The 25312-nt window shown below is 44.3% G+C and overlaps 1 protein-coding gene and 1 non-coding gene across 2 annotated transcripts in view; one reads left to right on the forward strand and one right to left on the reverse strand.

Annotated features, from left to right (window-relative positions):
- Nucleotides 1–25312, forward strand: part of NRG3 (neuregulin 3) — a 1039421-nt gene that overhangs the window by 705876 nt on the left and 308233 nt on the right. The gene's annotated exons all lie outside the window — the stretch shown is intronic.
- LOC119925922 lies at nt 17031–17173 on the reverse strand. Its single transcript, XR_005449849.1, has one exon. It is a non-coding gene; the product is annotated as a small nucleolar RNA SNORA7 (small nucleolar RNA).

The following is a 25312-nucleotide window of genomic DNA, read 5'->3' on the forward strand; positions in this document are numbered from 1 at the left end:
TTTCAACTTCCAAATGGAAAATGTGCATTTTTGAATAGGCAGGATTATTGGTAACGATGTGTAATTGTTGAGAAATTGTGATAGGGTCTGGATTTAGGTTTTAACAATGGTTGCTGATAAATTGATTAGATAATTTTATGCAAAGGAGACTACCCTGCATTTCAAGATTGTCTGATGAATAATAATGATAATAACAATGGTATTCGTTAAGTGCTTACTATGTTCCAGACAGTGTACTTAGTGCTGGGGTGGCTATAGCAAATTAGGTTGAACATAGTCCCTGTCCCATATGGGGCTCACACCCTTAATCTCCATTTTACAGATGAGGTAACTGAGGCACAGAGAAGTTAAGTGACTTGCCCAAGTTCTCAACATCAGACAAATGGCAGAGCCTGGATTAGAACCCAGTTTATTCCGATTCCCAGGCCCATGTTCTTACTGCTGGACCATGCTGCTTCTCCATGCTTCTAGGTGAGCCTCTGGGAATTTTGGAACAGGCTTAAGATCTCATGACCTAGTGGAAAGAGCACAGTTCTGAGAGTGAAAGAAAACAGATTCCAATCCCAGATCTTCCAAATGCTTTCTTTGTGACCTTGGGCAAGTCGATTCTTTTTGCCTCAGTTGTGCCTCAGAACAACGTTTGACACATAGTAAACACTTAACAAATATCACTTTTTAAAAAAAGCAGAATTCTGGGCTGATATACAATGAAGAACCACTGTCAGCAGAGTGCGGTGCCTAGTGAACTTGGGAGTCAGAAGGACCTAGGTTCTAATCCCGGCTCCACCGCTTGCCTGCTGTGTGACCTTGGGCAAGTCATTTCACTTCTCTGTGCCTCAGTTCCCTCATTTGTAAAAAGGTAATTAAGATTGTGAGCCCAATGTGGGACAGCAACTGTGTCTAACCCACTTACCTTATATCTACCGTAGCGCTTAATGTGGTGCCTGGTACATAGTAAGTGCTTAGCAAGCACTATTATTATTATTATTAGTGTCTGTCCCTTGTGCTTCTGTTGTTCTTCCCCAAGTCCTTACCTTAGTATAGTAGGTGCTCAATAAATGCCATGACTACTACTGTGACTAGTATTACTACTGCTGCTTCTCCCACTCACATAAATCCAGGGCTCTTTCCCAGATACATTCTCAAGCATATGTGGTACACTTTTTCTCCAAGCCTGAAGTTCATACTAGCACCTTCAGCAGTAAACATCAGCGTTTTCCCTGACGGAAGCCACAGAGTAAAATTGCAGTAGAAAGTGGAAGACACTTGAAGTGACACAAATGCCTGGCTAGTATGAAGATGGGACTTTTCTAAAGGGATTTCAATGGAGGGATAATGTGTTTTTAAAACCAAGTCCTATCACTCATTTCCAGTGATAGCCAGTGAGTCACTGAAGGTGACTGATGAAGCTGGCTGCTCCCCTCTACCCCTCTGTAGAGCGACTCAGCACCATCATCTTAGTTTATCATTTACGCGGGTTCATTTAGCACCGATAACGTGAAATGCTTCAGTGTTGCTGGAGAAGGGCACCATTGGGAATAAAACGGTTGCTCCAATTGCTGTGATAATTTGTTAAAACTCTCTCCAAAGTCTTCAGCTGTGCAGGGATAGCAACACTTTCCAGATAACATGATAGAGCTGAGGGAAGGAAACTTCAAATTCCCTAAAGCCTCATTTCATCTGCTCACTCTTTTCTCTCCAGGTATTTTTTCCAAGCCCAAAAGCTGAGAAGGGACAACCTTATAGCATTGCTTCTGCTTTTGCACAGTGACTGAAACTGTTTCATATTTTGTCAGTTTTAGCGAGGTTACCCCAGTGGTTAAATATACTGTGCAATTACTCTCAGAATCCCAGACTTTTTACTCTATGGTGTCGGGATTCCACATTTCAACATTCAAGCTGGGAAAGGCAAGGGATGTGCAGTGAAATGCCATGGCTGAGCGCATCCAAGAGCAGGATTCAGGCTATCATAGCAGAGCTGGGACTCTGATTTTGCTTTTCATCCTACTTACCTCATTCTCTTCTTCTGCTTCACCTGGGTTGTTCAGCCCTGTGAAATCTTGTCTGTCCACCGGGTTTCCTCTAATTGAGTCATACTGTTCAAATGGCTTTATGCTTTTGGGTATCACTGGAGCAAAATCTTCAAGTTCTTTCTTTTCAATGCTTCTTACACAGATGGGAGGCTAGTCCTGGACCAATCATAATTGCCATCAGATCCTCTTAAAAATGCAGAAAAGTACATATCTGATGCAATCAATGGTATTTATTGAGTTCTTAGTGTGTGCAGAGCCCTGTACTATGCACATTCATTCATTCATTCGATCGTATTTGAGCGCTTACTGTGTGCAGAGCACTGTACTAAGCACTTGGGAAGTACAAGTTGCCAACATTATAGAGATGGTCCCTACCCAACAGCAAGCTCACAGTCTAGAAGAGGACAGTACAATAGAGTTGGTAGGGACAATCCCTGACCAAGGGAGCTTACAGGCCAGAGAACAGAGACAGATATTTAAATAAATTTCAGATTGGTGAAGGGGAAGAGCAAAATAAAGATATGTACTCTGCTCCAAGTACTGTGGAGCTGGGATGGGATGAACACCAAGTGCTTAAGGGGTATAGATTCATAAAATAAAAAACATAAAATTCTTAGACTGTGAGCTCCATATTGGTCAGATATCTTGTAACTTCCACAGTGCTTAGTACAGTGCTTGGCACATAGTAAGCACTTAACAAATACAATAACAACAATAAGAAAATGTACTACCTACAGCACAATGCAGCCAGCCATAGCTGCATAGCTGCAGGAGACTGGGAATTTGACTACCATTTCAGCAGCATGGCTCAGTGGAAAGAGTCATGGGTCATGGGTTCAAATCTCGTATCTGCCACTTAGCTGTGTGACTTAGGGCAAGTCATTGCACTTCTCTGGGCCTCAGTTACCTCATCTGGAAAATGGGGATTAAGACTGTGAGCCCCCCGTGGGACAACTTGATCACCTTGTAACCACCCCAGCGCTTAGAACAGTGCTTTGCACACAGTAAGCACTTAATAAATACCATTATTATTATTATCCCAAATTGGTACCCATTCTTGAGGGCCACAGAACACCTGGGATTTCATCTTTACAAGCCCTAAAACAAATCCAATCCTTAAGGTCCAATCTTTGCATGCTGTGGGCAGCAACAGGGAAAAGTAAGTGTCAGCTCACAAATGAGCCTTCGATTCAGATCAGTGTGGCCAGTGGGCAGAGTACGGTACTAGTTTGAAACCCAGTTTAGCCACTGGCTTACTCACCAACTTTGAGCAAGTCACTTAAATTCTCTGGACTTCAGTTTTCTGATCTGTAAAATGGGGTTCGTAGAGTCTGAGTTCAGTGTGGATGGATACTCATAACTTGGTATTTATCAGACATAGTCCACATCTCACATAGTTCTCAAAATCTTAATCCCCATTTTACAGGTGAAGTAACTGTGGCACAGAGCAGTTAAGGGACTTGTGCAAGGTCACGCAGCAGATAAGTGGTGGAACTGGGATTAAAACCCAGGTCCTTCTGAATCCCAGGCTCATGCTCTTTCCCCTAAGCCATGTTGTTATTATTATTATGATCATCATCAGCCCATGGAGGTTGTAATCCCATCCCTTGGGATTCACTGCAATATCTCAAGGAGCCACGGATTCTTTGATGCGCTACAAGCATCGCATAATCAAATATTGGAGGAAATGACAATTAGCTGGTCTTTGCATTCCATCAGGCTATTTTCAGGGAAGAAGAAAGTGGCTAAGTGGCCATTTCAAGCTGCAGGATCATTTATCCTTTGCCCCACATGTGCACTGAATAGCCATAATGGATGAACTATGAAAACATTTTTGGAATTAATTCCTACACTTGCCAGTGTGATATTTGTGTCGGTGGAGGTCTGGCCATCCAGCATTTTCTTGCCAGAGAGATGTTCCCCTGAGGGCTTTGCCTAGCAGGTGCATTCTTTTGAACTATCTCACTACTGTACCAAAGAATTACAGTGGCGGGTACCATGAACCAAATCAATTGAGTAAATAACGCCAACTCACCAAATTGCATGAGAGTACTAGTCCAATGTTTATCTAGAATAAGTAGCAACAGCAGATGCTGGGAAACTGGAGCATTAAAACTGGGACTCCTGGGTCATTAAAGTTCCATGACTTTGAACTAACAAACTAAGATAAAACGAAGCCTCATCTGCCATTAGAACTGTATTCCCGGGCTGCTGCTTCAGGAGGGCCCATGAAGTTCCCACAAAGAATGTTAAAGAGCATTCTCCAGGGAGCTAGCTTTAAAATGTGACCCTTTGAGAGCCCGGAGTAAAAAGAAAAAACCAAGTGGGGTGTGATTCCTCTCGTGTAATTGATTTAATGTGTGCTGGACCTCGCTTGTTACTTTTCCAAAATGACACCGTGTTGTATCGAATCAAGGCCTTTGTAAAAAGCCACTTTGATGGCAGAATGTAAAAGAACACATGAAAAGAAAAGTAATGACTGCCGGTGAGCCCGCTGATAGGCAGAAACGATCTGCTTTTCTCCCTCGGAAAACTTTCAAAGCTAAAGAGCAAGGCTTGAAACACCTTTCATGCATCCAACATAGACTCTTCAAAGATTTTGTTTATAATTAATAGAAGTCACATGTAGCACACCCCAAGAAGCTCTTAGACCTGAGCAACCCATTCAAATATTCGAGTAGCTTGATTGTACTCTCCTTCTACTGCCCAGCCCGCACCCTCCGCTCCTCCACCACTAATCTCCTCACTGTACCTCGCTCTCGCCTGTCCCGCCATCGACCCCCGGCCCACGTCATCCCCCGGGCCTGGAATGCCCTCCCTCTGCCCATCCGCCAAGCTAGCTCTCTTCCTCCCTTCAAGGCCCTGCTGAGAGCTCACCTCCTCCAGGAGGCCTTCCCAGACTGAGCCCCTTCTTTCCTCTCCCCCTCGTCCCCCTCTCCATCCCCGTCTTACCTCCTTCCCTTCCCCACAGCACCTGTATATATGTATATATGGTTGTACATATTTATTACTCTGTTTATTTATTTATTTATTTTACTTGTACATTTCTATCCTACTTATTTTATTTTGTTGGTATGTTTGGTTCTGTTCTCTGTCTCCCCCTTTTAGACTGTGAGCCCACTGTTGGGTAGGGACTGTCTCTATGTGATGCCAATTTGTACTTCCCAAGCGCTTAGTACAGTGCTCTGCACATAGTAAGCGCTCAATAAATACGATTGATTGATTGATTGATTGATTGTAGCCACTCAAGGAAGAAATTAAGAAGCTGACATCCCGACCATAGGTGACGTTGGTAGAAACTCCTTGAGATGTTGCAAAGAATCCTAAGGGATGGGATTAAAGTTTTGCTATTTAAGGAGTAGCCATGTGCTGGGTGCATGTCACTGCATCTTATACAGATTTGAGAGATGGTAGGGTGAGGGTGGAGGGAAGTTTAGAGCAGTGCTTCTTACCCATTACAGGAAGAAGGATGAGGATCCTTGGAAACAACAGACTGTTGAGACTGATATTGGGTCATCATATGATGAGTCCACTGTTGGGTAGGGACTGTCTCTATACGTTGCCAACTTGTATTTCCCAAGCGCTTAGTACAGTGCTCTGCACACAGTAAGCGCTCAATAAATACAATTGATGATGATGATGATGACCCCCCCCCCCCCCCACCCGCCACATCTTCTTTTTCTCCCATTTCTATGACCTCTTCTAGCACCTCCTCATGGCCCTGCATTTTACATCTCCAGGCTGCTGTCTGCACTCAGTAAGCATTCAATATAAATAGGATAGAATGAATACTGTAAGCTCCATGGGGGAAGGAAACGTTTCTACCAAATCTGTTATATTGTACTCTCCCAAGCATCTGCACATACTAAGTGCTCAGTGTATATAAATAATAAATAAATAATAATGGCATTTGTTAAGCGCTTACTATGTGCAAAGCACTGTTCTAAGCACTGGGGTGGATACAAGGTGATCAGGTTGTCCCATGCAGGACTCATGGTCTTAATTCCCATCTTCCAGATGAGGTAACTGAGGCCCAGAGAAGTGAAGTGACTTGCCCAAAGCCACACAACTGACAATTGGTGGGGCCGAGATTTGAACCCATGACCTCTGACTCCAAAGCCCAGGCTTTTTCCACTGAGCCACACTGATTGATTTTTGCATACTAGTAATCATGCTGAACAAAGATTTTCCAAAAAGATTCTTCACATCCCTTGTTCTGCATCTTCGATTCGATCCATTTATCATCTCTGTCTACCATTGGAGGCACTTCCTAGCCTGCTGCTGAGTCTGAGAGAAATGAGAGTAAAGCTTTGGCTTCCAGCTGGTGTTGCTTTCAATAGTATAATAACGATGGTATTTGTTAAGTGCTTACTATGTGCCAGGCACTGTTCTAAGCACTGGGTTAGGTCTAAGGTAATCGGGTTGGACACAGTCCCTGAGCCAAGTGAGGCTCACAGTCTTAATCCCCATTTTCCAGATGAGGTAACTGAGGAGAAGTGAAGTGACTGGCCCAAGGTCACACAGCAGATAAGTGGCAGAACTGGGATTAGAACCCATCACCTTCTGACTCCGTGGCCAATGGTCTATCCAGTACATCATGCTGCTTTTCAGTGATCATCACAATGTAGTACATTCATCACAAGTTTCAACCTCTAAATCATTAGCAAGAGGGAGTTCATTGGGAGTGTCAGACTAGACTTTCAGGTTTATCTTGGGTCAGTTTAGGTTGTTAGAACTTTCTGCTTCCCCTGCCCCACATCTTCAGCTATCATCTCTATGCTGATGACACCCAAATCTGCATCTCTGCCCCTGCTCTCTCTCCCTCCCTCCAGGCTCGTATCTCCTCCTGCCTTCAGGACATCTCCATCTGGATGTCTGCCTGCCATCTAAAACTCAGTATGTCCAAGACTGAGCTCCTTATCTTCCCTCCCAAACCCTGCCCTCTCCCTGAATTTCCCGTCACTGTAGACGGCACTACCATCCTTCCCATCTCACAAGCCCGCAAACTTCATGTCATCCTCGACTCTGCTCTCTCGTTCACCCCGCACATCCAATTCGTCACCAAAACCTGCCAGTCTCACCTCCGCAACATCGCCAAGATCTGCCCTTTCCTCTCCATCCAAACTGCTACTGTGTTGGTTCAATCTCTCATCCTATCCCAACTTAATTACTGCATCAGCCTCCTGTCTGATCTCCCATCCTCCTGTCTCTCCCCACTTCAGTCTATATTTCACTCTGATGCCCAGATTATCTCTGTGTAGAAACACTCTGGGCATGTTACTCCCCTCCTCAAAAATCTCCAGTGGCTGCCTGTCAACCTACAAATCAAGCAAAAACTCCTCACTCTCGGCTTCAAGGCTATCACCTCGCCCCCTCCTATCTCACCTCCCTTCTCTCCTTCTCCAGCCCAGCCCGCACCCTCTGCTCCTCTGCTGCTAACCTCTTCACTGTACCTTGCTCTCGCCTGTCCCGCCGTCGACTCCCGGCCCACGTCCTTCCCCTGGCCTGGAATGCCCTCCCTCCCCACATCTGCCAAGCTAGCTCTCTTCTTCCCTTCAAAGCCCTACTGAGAGCTCACCTCCTCCAGGAGGCCTTCCCAGACTGAGCCCCTTTTTCCTCTCCTCCTCCCCATCATCCCCGCCCTACCTCCTTCCCCTCCCCACAGCACCTGTATACATGTTTGTACAGATTTATTACTATATTTATTTTACTTGTACATATTTACTATTCTATTTATTTTGTTAATGATGTGCATCTAGCTTTACTTCTATTTATTCTGATGACTTGACAGCTGTTCACATGTTTTGTTTTGTTGTCTGTCTGCCCCTTCTAGACTGTGAGCCCATTGTTGCATAGGGACCGTCTCTATATGTTGCAGACTTGTACTTCCCAAGCGCTTAGTACAGTGCTCTGCACACAGTAAGCACTCAATAAATATGACTGAATGAATGAATGTTCCCAACTGCAATCCTCAGCCTTTTAAAAATGCTGCATCTACTTCCCACTTATTTTGTCCTAAGTAAAGGAGTGGGAAGGAGAATTGTGGGAAACTGTTGACATCTACTGAGTGTGGCTCAGTGGAAAGAGCCCCAGCTTTGGAGTCAGAGGTCATGGGTTCAAATCCTGGCTCCACCACTTGTCAGCTGTGTGACTTTGGGTAAGTCACTTCACTTCTGTGGGCCTCAGTTCCCTCATCTGTAAAATGGGGATTAAGACTGTAAGCCCCCTGTGGTACAACCCTATCACCTTGTAACCTCCCCAGCTCTTAGAACAGTGCTTTGCACATAGTAAGCGCTTAGTAAATACCAGTATTATTATTATTATTATTATTACCTCGAGCAATTTCCACAGTCCCTGTTAATAGATGAGCAGCAGGCCTTTTTAAAAATTAAAAAATTATGAAAATTGTTCTTATTTTACAAAGACTTCGATAAAAAGAGGCAGCATGACCTATTGGAACCAGGGTATAAGTCCCACTGGCCTGCTCTATGATCTCAAGACAGTCATTCAATGTCTCTTTTCTCCAATTTCCTCATCTGTGGAATGGGAATAAGATAGACTGTGTCGTCCATGGGGATCTGAAAACCTTGGGCTATCTCCAGTAGTTGGCCCATAATAAGCACTTAATAAATACCATGCATGATAAAGATATCTTCTGGTTTCATTTCCCAAAGAGAAAAGTGAACTTTTATAAGGAGCCTATCCAATTCCTTGTTTCTGTTTTATTATAAAGTTATGAAATAATCTATCCAACTTTTAGGAGAGACCTATTGAACTGTGATTTGATTTTTCTCTAACAGATTGAGAGATCACGTGACATGCGACCTGGGTGAAAATTAACCCACTTTTGTGTGCTTTATGTTTTTTTTTTTAAAGACAGTTTTTGAAAAGGATTCTGAATTGAAATTTACTCTGAAGGAAGAAGATGGTGTCTTTCTTGTGGAAAACACATATTAAAAATTCCCTTACAGGGTGGTTTTAGTAACCAGTGGCACCCTTCAGGAGCCCATTTCTTCTGCTAAAAGAAAGGATGTTTCCTCATGTGACATCTGACTTTCAACCCCCAAGCCCTCAACTCTTGCTGGGGCTGGCCGTGGGTGGCTGTTGTTGCTGGGTCAAAAAGCTGACCTTGTGGAGTGGATTGAAACAGCCAAAGAGTGTTTGAAGTTTGAACATGGGATGGTCATCAGAGTATGCATTAGGCCCCAGAACCACCTGTGGGAATGCATTATTCCCGCTTTTCTGTGGGGGCAGCCCACCCACTTCCAGAGAGGGCCTCTGTCAATCCTAAGAACTCTCCCGGTCTTCTTGTACTCAATAGAAAGAAAAGGTTCATTTTTAAATATGGATAGGAAGAAATCCCAGCCTGGCCAGGTATTGCTTTGAATAATTTCAGGGCTGAAAGAGAGAAACATTTCTTACTGGAGCACTGATCATCAATCGTATTTCATCAATCGTATTTATTGAGCGCTTACTCTGTGCAGAGCACACCGAGAGGTGTGCAGAGAGGTGATGGTATTCACCTCTGTCCACTGACCCCATCTTCACCCATGCCAAGCGGCAGTGGGGCTGTCGGGAGTTAGAGGAGGGAGGGAGGAAGGGTGGTGGCCGCCATTGCCATGGTGGCAAATGAGCAGTGTGTCGATGAGGAGGGATGCCCAGTCAGCCAGCGAAGAGGACACTGGGCATGCAGCTCAAGGCCTCTGGGAGAGGCATGGCTGCAGCTGCTGGTCCCACTGTTGGGTAGGGACTGTCTCTATATGTTGCCAATTTGTACTTCCCAAGCGCTTAGTACAGTGCTCTGCACATAGTAAGTGCTCAGTAAATACGATTGATGATGATGATGATGACCAAAGGGACAGTGCGGCACAGCCCCTCCCCGGCTTGACTACCTACCCTCTCCAACCCCTCACCCCAGAATGTCAGCCGCTTGCACTGGAGCTAAATTGAGGCCTGTTCTGGCTTATTTCCAGAAGCTTATAATTCCCTTTTCTCTTGGTGTTGAAGATGAACATAGTGTTTTTTTTTGGCATGTGTGGTATTTGTTAATTGTTTAACAACAGATAATCACTCTCCCCACCTTCAGTGCCTTATTGAAGGCACCGCTCCTGAATGAGCCCTCCTTTCCTCTTCTCCCACTCCCTTCTGTGTTACCCTGAATCACTCCCTTTATTCATTCCAGCCCACAGCTATTCATTCATTCATTCAGTTGTATTTATTGAGCACTTATTGGTTTTGTTCTCTGTCTCCCCCTTCTAGACTGTGAGCCCACTGCTGGGTAGGGACTGTCTCTATATGTTGCCAGCTTGTACTTCCCAAGCGCTTAGTACAGTGCTCTGCACACAGTAAGCGCTCAATAAATACGATTGATTGATTGTACTAAGTGCTTGGAAAGTACAATTTAGCAATAAAGAGAGACAATCCCTGCCCACACTGGGCTTACAGTCTAGAATGGGGGAGACAGATATCAAAACAAGTAAGCAGGCATCAATATAAATAAATAGAATTATAGATTTATACATAGAGAAGCAGTGTGGATCAGTGGAAAGAGCCAGGGCTTGGAAGTCAGAGGTCGTGGGTTCTAATCCCAGCTTCGCTACATGTCTGCTGTGTGACCTCGGGCAAGTCACTTAGCTTCTCTGAGGCTCAGTTACCATCTGTAAAATGGGGATTAAGACTGTGAGCCCCACATGGGACAACCTGATCACCTTGTATCCCCCCAGTGCTTAGAACAGTGCTTTGCACATAGTAAGCACTTAACAAATGCCATTATTATTATTATTACTATATATACATATGTGCTGTGGGTGGGGGGAGAGCAAAGGTAGAGGGGAGAGGTGACACGGAAGGGAGGGGGAGCTGAGGAAAAGGAGGGCTCAGTCTGGGAAGGCCTCTTGGAGGAGTTGAGCCTTCAGTAGGACTTTGAAGGGGGTAAGAGTGATTGCTTGGCAGATTTGAGGAGGGATGGCTTTCCAGGCCAGAGGTAGGGTGTAGACCAGGGGTCGACAGCGGGATAGGCACAATCGAGGCACAGTGAGAAGGTTAGCACCAGAGGAGTGGACTGTGTGGGCTGGGATGTAGTAGGAGAGAAGGGAGGTGAGGTAGGATGGGGCGAGGTGATGGACAGCCTTGAAGCCGAGGGTGAGGAGTTTTTGCCTGATGCGTAGGTTGACTGGTAGCCACTGTAGAGTTTTGAGGACAGGGGTGACACATACCCTGAACGTTTCTGTAGGAAGATAATCTGGGCAGCAGAGTCAAGTATGGACTGAAGTGGGGAGAGGCAGGAGATTGGGAGGTCATAAAGGAGGCTGATGCAGTAATCCAGTTGGGATAGGATGAGAGACTGTACCAATGAGGTAGCAGTTTGAATGGAAAGGGAAGGGCAGATCTTGGTGATGTTGCGAAGGTGAGACTGGCAGGTTTTGTTGACGAATTGGATGTGTGGAGTGAATGAGAGAACAGAGTCAAGGATGACACCAAGGTTGCGGGATTGTTTATATTAATATTTGTTTCCCCCTCCGGACTGAAGCTTATTGTGGGTAGGGAATGTGTTTGTTTACTGCTACGTTGTATTCTCCCAAGCACTTAGCACAGTGCTCTGCACAAATGCAATTGACTGACTGACTTACTATGCTTAACTACTGTTCTAACTGCTGGGTAGAGATATAAGGTATTCAGGCCAAATACAGTTCCTGTCACACATGGGGCTCACAGTCTAAGTAGCAGGAGAGAACAGGTATTGATTCCCCATTTTGCAACTCAGGCACCGAGAAGTTAAGTGACTTGCCCAAAGTCACACAGCAGGCAGGTGGTGGAGCCGGGGTTCCTAAACCGAAACTTTATGCATTAAGCCGTGCTGCTTCATCCACTAGGCCATACTGCTTCCAATGAGTCTTAGACACCAGGGTCCTTAGCAGTCCATAGGTTCTCTGCTGCATGACCCCTACCCCCCAGTCTGAGGTGATGCCCTTTTTGATGTAGGGCACTCTTTCCTGCTCAGGGACTCACAGTGAAAGTTGGGCTTGACCATCGGTTAGAGAGGAGCTGGGACCTGGATCTGTACAAGCAATGTGAAAGGGCCAGGTCAGTGGGGCTGGAGTATTAGCTGCTGATTAAAGAGGTTCTAGGCCTGAGCCCTGGCCAATCCTGGCAGAAAACTCCATTCTCCTTAGAAAAAAAGGAAAGAACAGGATATCCCACCAACTTTGCAGTCCCATCACCAAGTTTCCAGACGCTGAAGTGCTATGGCCAAGAGGAGGTGATGATGATGATGATGATGATGGCATTTGTTAAGTGTTTACTGTGTGTCAAGCACTCATTCATTCATTCAATCATATTTATTGAGCGCTTACTGTGTGCAGAGCACTGTACTGAGCGCTTGGGAAGTACAAGTTGGCAACATATAGAGACGGTCCCTACCCAACAGTGGGCTCACAGTCTAAAAGGGGAGACAGAGAACAAAACAAAACATATTAACAAAATAAAATAAATAGAATAAATATGTACAAATAAAATAGAGTAATAAATACGTACAAGCATTTATACATATATACAGGTGCTGTGGGGAGGGGAAGGAGGTAAGGCTGGGGGGATGGGGAGGGGGAGGAGGGGGAGAGGAAGGAGGGGGCTCAGTATGGGAAGGCCTCCTGGAGGAGGTGAGCTCTCAGTAGGGCTTTGAAGGGAGGAAGAGAGCTAGCTTGGTGGATGGGCAGAGGAAGGGCATTCCAGGCCAAGGGGATGACGTGGGCAGGGGGTCGACAGCGGGACAGGCGAGAATGAGACACGGTGAGGAGATTAGTGGCAGAGGAGCAGAGGGTGCAGGCTGGGCTGTAGGAGGAGAGAAAGGAGGTGAGGTAGGAGGGGGCGAGGTGATGGACAGCCTTGAAGCCGAGGGAGAGGAGTTTCTGCCTGATGCGCAGATTGATTGGTAGCCACTGGAGGTTTTTGAGGAGGGGAGTAACATGCCCAGAGCGTTTCTGGACAAAGACAGTCCAGGCAGCAGCGTGAAGTATGGACTGAAGAGGGGAGAGACAGGAGGATGGGAGATTGGAGAGGAAGCTGATACAGTAATCCAGACGGGATAGGATGAGAGCTTGAACGAGCACTGTTGTAAATGCTGGGGTAGCTACAAGCGAATCAGGTGGGACTAATCACATGGGGCTCACAATCTTAATCACCATTTTGCAGATGAGGTAACTGAAGCACAGAGAATGAAGTGATTTGCCTATGCCTCAGTTTCCTCACAGTAAATGTGGTGGCAAAATGGGGTCTTTGTTTCCTGTTCAGAGCCCATTGGAAAGCTGGTCCAGAGCAGGAGGAAATTGAATGAGTGTCTCTGGCATCATCCCAGGCTTACCAATCATCTGAAAGGTAGAGAAGCAGCATGGCCCAGTGGAAAGAGCCCAAGCTTGGGGGTCAGAGGTCATGAGTTCAAATCCCCGCTCTGCCAATTGTCAGCTGTGTGACTTTGGGCCAATCACTTCACTTCTCTGTGCCTCTGTTACCTCATCTGGAAAATGGGCCTCCCATGGGACAACCTGATCACCCTGTAACCTCCCCAGTGCTTAGAACAGTGCTTTGCACATAGTAAGTGGTTAATAAATGCCATTATTATTGATCCAGTAACAGGTGGGGAGCAGGGCTTTGGCTTGTCATGTCAAGCTTCAGTGGGGAAAGCTTCATTTTTGACACTTGAGGATTTTGTTCAGACATCAATCCATAGAACTGAAAATGTCACTGGGTGCAATGCCAGCCACACAGGAAAATCCCACTCCATTTACATATCTCCTCCAAACATTGATCTGGGCATCCTCATCAAAATATTGTAACAGGAATATATGCAAATGTGTGCTCTTTTCATTTGAGATTGTGAGAAATTGTATGTGAATATGTCTGTGAGTGTATGAGACTGTTTATGATCATGCCTGTCTCTTGATTGGGATATGTCTGTATATATGAGGGTTAACTGTACAGATGTATTTGTGTGAGTGTGTGTGTGTGTGTGTGTGTGTGTGTGTGTGTACACATATGTACTAGAGTATCTGTCTGGGTAATGAACCAATGGGGATAGATCTGCTTTAGAGGGCGTGTGAGCCTATGGGCCCAGATAGGTGGATGCTCTGTGTATGTTACCAAGGGCAAGGAGATGAGAATAAAATAAAAAACCCAAATCAAACAGAAACAAAGCCTGAGAAGCATGGCTAATTTTGCTGATATCAGATCAGATTTCAGCATATATAATTCCTTAGCAAATCTACATTCATCATCAACCCATGTACCACAATCAATAACCCACTAATCGTAACCTCCTCAAAGACGGGAATTGTGTGTACCAACTGTATTGTATTGTCCCAGCCACTTAATACAGTGCTATATTCGCAGTCAAAGGTCAGTAAAATATATTGATTGATTAACAGCAGATGACAGGACAGGATCACCGCAACAAAATCCTGGAAGACAAGTAGCACACAATGCAGGACATAGATGGAGAAGGGATGACATAGATGGAGAAAGGATGACAAGCAGCTGCAGTATAGTGAGTCAGAACAGGGACACTGCAAGAAAAGAAGTAACTTTGACAACCATAATGTGGTACAGTCTCCCACAAAACAGGCAACTGTGTACTGCTCGGGAGAGTTACTTTAGATTGTCCAAAGTGACCAGCAGCCGTGGTTTTCAGAGAGCAAAGTCTTTGAGATGACAGCTGCATGAGACAGAATTAGAAATAGCAGTCAAGTCCTTTGAAAAGCATATATAATTGCACAGTTCTCTGTATTTGCACAGGGTGGACTGGACTGTCAATTAGAAGCAGCAGGGCCTAATGGATAGAGCATGGGCCTGGAGTCAGAAAGACCTGGGTTCTAATCCCAGCTCTATCACTGGCCTGCTGTGTGACCTTGGGCAAGTCACTTCACTTCTCTTAGCCTCGGTTACCTCATCTGGAAAATAGGGTTAAGACTGTGAGCCCCATGTGCAGCAGACATTGTCTCCAACCTGATTAGTTTGTATCTAGCCCAGCGCTTAATACAGTGCCTAGCACATAGTTAATGCTTAATGAATAGCATAAAATAATGTCATTTTCTTAGCCTTGACTACCCCCATACATAAAAAGTAACCGACAATCCCACAACCGTGAAACCGTGAAGCCCTGAGTTGATATATGAATATATACATGTTTGCACAATTATGTACCCGGATCTAGAGTTTTCTTGTTTTTGAAGGGGAGATTAATGCCCAGGATTTTTTCTAATGCACAACTCAATTTGTGCTTTTTAAGTGAATGTTTATACATTCAATGCGTGGTATTTATTGAATGCTTACTGTGCACAGAGCATTGTACTAAGCGCTTGGGAGAGTGCAATATAACAGAGTTATCCAAGAAACCTCAAACTGAAAATCATGCATTTGGGCAATGGGTATTGACCTTTGTTTTGTTGGATATTCTATTTTCCAATCAACATACGTGTCAAAAAAGACACCATGAACACTGGCATTTTGTTGATTTTTGTGCTTAATTTAGACATTGCTCCTGATTCTTTCTTATCTGTCTCTAAACTGGAAAGCACTAACAGTTTGCAGGGGTGGGTTACTACCAGGTGGCTGCTAGAAGGCAAATTCTAAACCATAAAATTGGTTTTCCATTGTCAGAAACAGCCCCACCGAGACACATTCATCAGAAACTTCAAAGGAAAGTTGGAGGCTTGAAACATATGGTCTATTACCTTGCCTGAACCCAGGAGAAAATAGAAGTCTTTTCTAATTAGAGTGTTACTTTTTTTGGTAGTCACTATGTCTTCTGGTCCCTGGAAGATTGTTCTTTTGTTCATTTTCACCCAAAAGAGGGCAGAAGGAAATAACTAACAATTCTGTATTGAAAGGATGATATTACTGCACACAGCTCAAGCTGTGGCTTTGTTGAAACTGGAATCATGAAATGGGTCCCTCTCCTAACATGCATGTATGTGCATACACACGTGTGTGCACACACACACACACAGGCCCACACACCTACACACCCTCTGGGGTTCTGATCCCTGTCTCACAGTTTGTTGCCTACATAACACCAGCTCTTTCTCAGCTCTCATACATAAAAAGCCACAATCTGAGGAAATGAATGCCTAATTCTTAAGCAATCAATCAGTGATATTTATTGAGTGCTTATGGTGTGCAAATCATTGCGCTAAGCACTTGGGAAAGAACAATAATTAGAGTTGGTAGGCACAATCCATGCTCGCAAAGGAGTTTATAGTCTACAGGGGGAGAAAGACTTTAAAATACATTACAGACAGGAGAAATAGTAAAGTATAAGGGTTGAAGCTGTAACTGAAGGGAATAACTGTGGTATTTGTTAAGAGCTTACTCTGCACCTGGCACTGTCCTAAGCCCTGGGATGGATATAAGCAAACAGTGTTGAACACAGGCCCTGTCCCACATGGGGCTCACAATCTCAATCTCCATTTGGCAGATGAGGTAACTGAGGCACAGAGAAGTGAAGTGACTTATCCAAGGTCACATAAAATCAAGTGGTGGAGCTGGGATTAGAACCCAGGTCCTTCTGACTCCCAAGCCTGTGCTCCATCCATTAAGCCAAGCCGCTTCTCAAGGGAAGTACACCGGGGTCCTCTGAGGCATCTATGGGAGTCCTCCCTGTGGAGAGGGCAGTCCTGGTGGGCTAGTGGAGGAAGAGGGACCCTATCTGACCAATAGCTTTAATCCCAACCAGCACCAAAGTGAGAGTACATGTAAATGGATTTTTCCAGACATCCTGTGGGGTCTTGTCTTATGCCATCGAGTCGTTTCCAACCCACAGCGACGCCATGGACACATCTCTCCTGTAACACCTCACCTCCATCAGCAATCACTGTGGTAGTGTATCCATAGAGTTTTCTTGGTAAAAATGCAGCAGTGGTTTACCATTGCCTCCTTCCGCCCTTTAAACCTGAGTTTCCATCCTCGACTCTCTCCCGTGCCGCTGCTGCCCAGCACGGGTGAGTTTTGACTTGTAGCAGGTTGCCTGCCACTCGCTAGCCACTGTTCAAGCTAGGAATGGAATGGGATGGACGGGCCTCTGCTTGACTGTCCCTCCTGTAGTCGAGACTGGTAGAGTACTGGAAACTCTCCAGGTGCTACCCTGAGAGGGGCCTGTCGGGGTCACTGAAGGGGAAATGACTGGGGGCTTTGTGGCTGAACAAAACACATCTCCTCCAAGAAGCCCTCCCCGACTAAGCCCTGATTTCCCCATCCTTGTTTTCTTCCCTTTTGCATCATCTATGCACTTGAGTCCTCACTCCCTAAGCGCTTAGGTACTCACTCCACTCTTCAACCCTTGGCAGTTCTATACTTTAAAATCGGTTGCTTCCCCTACCTGTAATTTATTTTAACGTCTGTCTCCCCTGCTAGATTGTAAGCTCCTTGAGGGCAGTGATCACGTCTAATTACCCTATTGAACTCACCCAAGCACTTAGTACACTGCTTTCTATCTGCTCAACAAATACCTTCAGTTAATGGATTGACTTTTTAAAATAGCATTTAAGTGCTTACTATGTGCCAGGCAATGTTCTAAGGACTGGAGTAGATAACACCAATCAGGTAAGACCCAGTTCATGCACCTTAAGGGGCTCACCATCTCAATCCCCATTTCACAGGTGAGATAACTGAGTGACAGAAAAGTGAAGTGACTTGTCCAAGGTCACAAAGAAGACATGTGACCAACCCAGGATTAGAACCCAGACCCATGTTCTTTCCACTGGGCCACTCTTCTCCTCCTAGCAGACTTTGTGGGCTTTAAGGAGACTGCATGGGCCTGCTTAGGGTGAAGTCTTCTGGCTGTGGAGTAGTCTAGACGGGGATAATCTGAGGATGGACAGTAGGACTACATTCATTCATTCAATCGTATTTATTGAGCACTTACTGTGTGCAAAGTACTGTACTGAACACTTGGGACAGTACAGTGAAACAACCTAGTGACACATTCCCTGATCACAACGAGCTCACAATCTACAGAGAAGGCAAGAGGAATATAAAGAATTTGTTGTTGTCTTTTTTCAAATTTTGTCTTTCGATCTATCCTGAGTTGACCATTGGGATTGTCATTGATATATCCATTAGCTCATCAGCCCCATCAACAAAGAGGGAGGACCAGCGTCCTTTCCTTACCATCACCCACTGAAGAAATTCCCCTGACTAAACCGCAGTTTTCAAGGTGATGTTGCTGGGGTCTATGCTGTAGGATGATCAAGGACCAGGAGGCTTCTAGAGTAATGCCCATTGATGATGATGATGATGATGGTATTTCAATCGATCATTCAGTGGTATTGATTGAGTGCTTACAGTGTGTAATGCACTGTATTAAGTGCTTGAGAAGGTATTTGGCAGAGTATTACTATGTGCCAAACCCTGGAGAGTACTACTGTGTGCCAAGCACTGGAGAGTTTTATGATGTGTCAAGCACTGTGCTAAACGCTGGGGTAGATATAATCAGGTCAGACTCAGTTCCTGTCCCACATGGAATGTTTGTGCAGAGCCCACTAGAGATAAACAACAAAAAATGGAACTTTTCAGAAGCATTAAGGAGGAGCTAGAGAAAGGTCTTGGGCAATACTGAGCACCTGTAATAATAGGAAAGAGAGATAACTGACACAATTGTTCTCCTTGGTTACACTTATTCCTCGCCACTTAGCACAGTCTGAAAATCTCATTGAAATGAAGGTTGATTCCTCAGTCTTAATATCCATTCTTTCCTTGGCATTTTACAGAAAGGAAATGTTATGTAAACAGTGGGGATTTGTAGCAAGGGAAACTACAATATGCTCACAATGATGGAGTTAGTAGACACGATCAGAATTAAAGAACTTCTTCCTGGAAAGGATTTAAACCCCATTACAAGACCATGAGAACTGACTGACTTTACATCACATGGAAATTTCTCTTCTGTAAATGACACTGAAGGGAAATAGCGTGGTCTAGTGAAAGAGCACAGCCGTGGGAGTCAAAGGACCTGGGTCCTAATCCCTGCTTTGCCACTTATCTCCTGGGTGACTTTGAGCAAGTCACTTCACTTCTCTTTTCCCCAGTTCCCTCATCTCCAAAATGGGGATTTAATATCTGTTCTCCCTCCTACTTAGACCTTGAGCCCCATGTAGGATCTGATTCTCATATCTACCCTAGAGTTTAGTACAGTGCTTGGCATTCATTCATTCATTCAATCGTATTTATTGAGCACTTATTGTGTGCAGAGCACTGTACTAAGCACTTGGGAAGTACAAGCTGACAGCATATAGAGACGGTCCCTACCCCACAATGGGCTCACAGTCTAGACAAATACTACAATTATTATTTTGTGCAATAATAATAATAATAATGGCATTTATTAAGTGCTTACTATGTGCAAAGCACTGTTCTAAGCACTGGGGAGGTTACAAGGTGATTAGGTTGTCCCACGGCGGGCTCACAGTCTTAATCCCCATTTTACAGATGAGGGAACTGAGGCACAGAGAAGTTAAGTGACTTGCCCAAAGTCACAAAGCTGACAAGTGGCGGAGCTGGGATTTGAACTCATGACCTCTGACTCCAAAGCCCGGGCTCTTTCCACTGAGCCATGAAAGCTGGATGACAGATATTGCTGTGAGGCACTTGTAATTTTGAAAGTGGTTAGTTCAAGACGTGTTTATCCAGTGGACAATAAGCAGAAGGAATTTGCTTCCACAGGATGTTGTGAAGGTAAAATATATAAATAGGTTTAGGAAGGATTTAGATGAAATCATGGGCAGTAAGGATTATGAAGGAGAAAGCCTTGGTGTTCCCGTGGCTCAGTGGAAAGAGCACGGGCTTTGGAGTCAGAGGTTGTGGGTTCAAATTCCTGCTCCATCACTTGTCAGCTGTGTGACTTTGGGCAAATCACTTAACTTCTCTGGGCCTCAGTTCCCTCATCTGTAAAATGGAGATGAAGACTGAGCCTCACGTGGGACAACCTGATTACCTTGTATCTACCCCGGTGCTTAGAACAGTGCTTTGCACATAGTAAGCGCTTAACAAATACCAACATTATTATTACTTAGTCCATAACCTTGAGCCTGTGTGTATAGATTAAAAGCCTCAAATTAATGACTTCAGTTATAAATAATTCTCTGTTTTAATGCAGGAACAAGGTTGACCCCTGATTTGCATATTGCAAAATGGAAGCCCAGATATGCCCAAGGTTTCCAAATTAGCGTGTGGTGAAGCTGACTTCAAATTCTGCTCCAGGTCTGATATGAATAAAAATGTCCATCCAAGCATCCTTTTGGCACTTTGAGACAGATTGATGAGCTGGATGGACTAGAGCTCTTTACGTTCTACTTCATCTTAGACCTAGAGCAGTATTTGAAGTCAGCCCCACCACATGCTAACTTGAATCCCCTGGACATGTCCGTGCCTCCATTTTGCAATTTGTAAATCAGGGATCATCCCTGTCCCTATATTAAAACAGAGATTTATTTTTAACTAAAGTCATTAATTCGGGGCTTTTAATCTAGAAATGGTCAGGCATAAGGTGGTGCTTCTCTCTCTCTCGGTTTTAATTGAGACTCTCAGAAAAAACTACATGGCATTCCTTCACTTGGGTTGGAGAACTGATGCTCAGTTGGTAAGTGGGAGGAAAAAGAGATGATTGAAGCTTTCTTCTCTACTCAGTAGTGAGCCCAAGACCTGGGTTAAGAGGTTCCTGAAAATCTGTTCGGTGCTGGATTGGATTTGAAAATTCTAAGAGCTGCACAGTTTTTCCCAAAAGTCAATCACCAGTCGAGTGGCTGTTTCATTTTCAGGTCAGTGTGGCTCCACTTCTGTGGGGATTGAGGGAACTAAAGCACTATCTCACCCAGACTGCTCTCTTCAGGGTGTGACAGAGCTCTTTCTTGATGGCATTTGGTATGTGTTTATTAGGTGTTAAGCACTGTTCTCATCCCTGGGGTAGATACAAGGAAATCAGGTCAGACACATTTCCTGACTCACATAGGGCTCACAGTCTAAGCTGAGAGAAGAGGATTCAATCCCCATTTTATAGATGAGGTAATAGAGGGACGGAAGGAAAGCAGACAAATGGCAGAGCTAGGATTAGAATCCAGATCCTCTGACCTCTAGACCCTTTCTCTTTCCAAGAGGCAACATTGCTTCTCAGGTCACCGGATCTTTCGCTTCACCAGTGAGCACTTCTCCAGTTTTAGAAGACTGTGTAACTAAAGACTGGACCATAAATATATGTGCTTAAAGTAACTTAGGTGGACTTAGCCAAAACCACATAAAAAAATCAAGCAGTTGGCTACTTCTTTTCTACTACTTTCCCTTGCACTGCCTCTTTCCTGTGGAATTTTTTTTTAATGATATTTGTTAAGCATCTACTATGTGCCAGGCACTGTTCTTAGCACTGGGGTAGATACAAGGTAATCAAGTTGGACACAGTCACTGTCCCACAAAGGGCTCATAGTCTTAATTCCCATTTTACAGATGAGGTAACTGAGGCACAGAGCAGTGAAGTGATTTGCCCAAGGTCATATAGCAGACAAGTGGCAGAGCCAGGATTAGAATTCATGACCTTCGGATTCCCAGGCCCATGTTCTATCCATTAGGCCATGCTGTTTTTCCTTTGACCTTGCTGTTGGGAGTCAATATCTAGTGATTAATGAGGATAGGCATCCAGGAGACCATCCCTCTCACAGTTCTTCCAAGCACCCGAGACAGAGCCCTGGCCTCGCAGTGAGGGGTGTGGGGAGGGCACAAATCTTTCCCTGTCACACATGACCTTGGATGCTTGTGACCATGTATACAAGAGAGAAGCAGGATCCAAGGTTCCTCCTTCAAATCAGCTGATGAGCTAGTCGTTCTCCTGGTGGTGTGGAATTTTTACGTTGATGCTTCATCACTGGAGACTTGAAAAAGAAATTGAAAACACATTTACAGTGCAGTGGTGGGTGGGTTAGTCAGAATGGGTAAGAAGGAAACCAGATCTGTTTGTCACCAGTGAAAACAGTGATGGCATGAACAATAATTTGCATGTATTTATTTTCATTCTATCAACAGTAATTCTTCCTTTACCATGCCTCTTTTCAGCTAAGCCCTACCCCCATTCCTCTTTAAAATTTGCCCCTTTATTGGATCATGAGACATCCAGTCTGGCTACTGGATGGGGAATGTGCCATCCTACTCAGAATGGAATCCTTTGGGCCAGCTACTACAGTTTTACTAAATTACTTAGAGGGAAATGTTGGAAGGAAGATTTCCAAAATCCCATGCAAAATCATTGCTCTGCTGTAGTAGTGTTGGCTCTCTCTGGGTCTTCTTGGCTGGTTGTCTGATCTCTGTTCCTTGAATTTTTGTTTTGCCTTTGAAATAATTTCTTTTTGTAGATGTGGAGTGGCTTTTATGACTTGGTAATACACTTCCAGAGCCCCACGCCATTCATGGGGGAGGGGGCTGGCTTTCATCAGTGGATTTTAGTTTTCTTAGAAATCTTGATTGCTCCAATTTGCATTGGGGCTTCCGAGGCCCAGGATCTAATATAGTTCTGACCTTCTCTTTTTTTTCGTATCCCTTTCTTCTTACCTAATCCATTGTTGTCTCTGGATTTGTATGTGCTTTGGAGAGCTTCTTTTGGAGGTCCCTTTCCTACTGATGTTTTGACATTCTTTCTGATGGAAAATTTCATGCTGAAAACAACTTCAAAATGCTTGAACATGAAATCTGTTCAGATCCCTTGTCATAACTGTACCTGCCTTTGTTTTTGGCCCATATCGAAAGATATTTTTGGTTCTACCTGCCATTTTTTTTCCCTGTCAGGACTCTAGGCTTCTTTAGGGGACAGCTCATAGCTTCACAGGGAAAACCTAGGTCCAAACTACAGTTCCCAGCATTAGAAATCCAGATCACCTACAGCCTCAGTGTGCAGTGGCAATAGCCTACCTGCCTTTGCTGTTGCTTACCCTTTTTGTTTAAATGCTATTTTTAAGTGCATAATAAGCTCCATACCAAAGCACTGGGTCTGAAACAGGATAATCATACCAGACCCAATCCCTGTCGATTATGGGGCTCATAATCTAAGTAGGATGGAGGTTGAGCACTGTATCCCCATTTCCCAGATGAGGAAACTGAGTCACAGAGAAGTGAAGTGACTTATGTAAGGTCGAACAGCAGGCAAATGGCAGAGCTGGGATAAGGACCCATATCTACTAGAGTTTGAGCTGTTTTCCACCTTCACAGGGCTACTGGAAGAATGAATCATTAATCTTCAGTGTCTCTCCATCATCTTTATCTGCTATGGTCTGTTATATTGGACTCTCCCGAGTGCGTAGTACAGTGCTCTACACACAGGAAGTGTTCAATAAATCTGATTGACTGTGGTGACACAGGGGCATGCTATGACGAGTGGCCTAAAAGAGTTTATTCCTCCCCAAATCCATAGTGTGCATAGTAGTGAGTTGCTAATCTCTCCATTTAGTCATTCCCGCAATTTAGCACCAATTAGAGTCCCCATGCTGTTCTAAGACCTGTTTGGACAATATCACTTGAGTCAGGGGACTTGGAGGCTGTCAGTACAGAAAAACAGAAATTCACTCCCCTGTAGGGGATGTTTGCAATTAGCAGTGTTGAGTAGGTTAGTACCAACACCTGCACTGCACCACATGCTGACAGGCACTTCGTAAATGTTTTTGGATGATTAGGGGTACTGAAATATTTTGATCTAAATTTAAGAAATCGTTTGAATCCTCTGGCATTTCCATAGTAATAACATGTGATGGGTGTCCTGTTCTAAGCCAAGAATTATGACAGTCAATGTAGTTGCAAACCACCAGCCTATATATCCCTTCAAACTCCATTAGATTGGTGTAGGGTTTTTTTTATTTTCAAATTCAATAACTACATCTATTTTCTATGTTCCTGCTTATCCTAATTTGCACCTCATTGCTTACATCAAAATATTGTTTTTAAAATATATGGCCAAGTGGATAATGCCCATTTACAGAGAGGTAAAATTCATTCTTAATTGTTTTCTTGACATTTTTGTCTTTCATCTTTTATTTTGGAAATGTAATGCTACACTGGCCCTATTTTCAGTTGGTAATACTGTCAGGATTATGGACAGGATAAGTTCTCATCTCATGGGTCTGATTTAGACTTCAACTAACGTAATGGGATTCCTCCATGAATTAGCTTGTGAATCAAGATATGAACATTTCTCAAGTGACAACAATGAAGGTTGCAGGCCAATTTCACCTTAAAGTATTCCAGTATTTATTCAAATGCACCCTCTAATGGATTAGGCATTGGAGGGTATGTCTGTCCTTTTAATGACCTTTATCCAGATTCTTTCAGCTCTCTGAGTGCTGCATTACATTATTCATGCTTCACATTCCCTTGAGTGAGGTGAACCGAGCCAAATAAGAGATTGAATTTCTTGCTCCAACTAAAGTTCAAACAGCAACTCTTTGGGTGTTCGAGGTAGAAGAATCAGGTGGGGTCACTGTCCTTACTTTTCTTACTTTTTCCTCCATCCTTGAGCCTGGAATTTTCTTTCTTGGGCCCTGCATATTGACCTGTCTAGACTGTAAGCTCATTATGGGTAGGGAATGTGTCTGTTACATTGTTATATTATACTCTCCCAACTGCTTAGTACAGTGCTCTATACACAGTAAGCACCTAATAAATATGATTGACGGACTGCCTGATCAATTTCCATATTGAATCGCATGGTTACAATCTGGTGGATTGACTCCTGTTGCTCGATTTGTGAATTCAGTGGGATTGCAAGTATATTCAAGGCTTTCTGGGGTTTCTGTCTGAGGGAACCAAGCGGGTAGGGCCTCATAACCTCTGTTTACGAGGCCCTGAAACCACATCATTCGTTCATTCAATTGTATTTATTGAGTGCTTACTGTGTGCAGAGCACTGTACTAAGCGCTTGGGAAGTACAAATCGGCAACATACAGAGGTGGTCCCTTCCCAACAACAGGCTCACAGTCTAGAGAGACAGACAACAAAACAAACAAGTAGAGAGATGTCAATACCTTCAGAATAAATAGAATAATTGCTATATACACATCATTAATAAAATAGAGTAATAAATGTATACAAATATAGACAAGTGCTGTGGGGAAGGGAAGGCAGTAGGGTGGTGGGGGGGCGATGGGGAGGAGCAGAGGAAAAGGGGAGGCTCAGTCTGGGAAGGCCTCCTGGAGGAGGTGAGCTCTCTGTAGGGCTTTGAAGGGAGGAAGAGAGCTAGTTTGGCAGATGTGTGGAGGGAGGGCATTCCA

This window comes from Tachyglossus aculeatus, chromosome 3 (genome assembly GCF_015852505.1).
Source record: "Tachyglossus aculeatus isolate mTacAcu1 chromosome 3, mTacAcu1.pri, whole genome shotgun sequence".
NCBI lineage: Eukaryota > Metazoa > Chordata > Mammalia > Monotremata > Tachyglossidae > Tachyglossus > Tachyglossus aculeatus.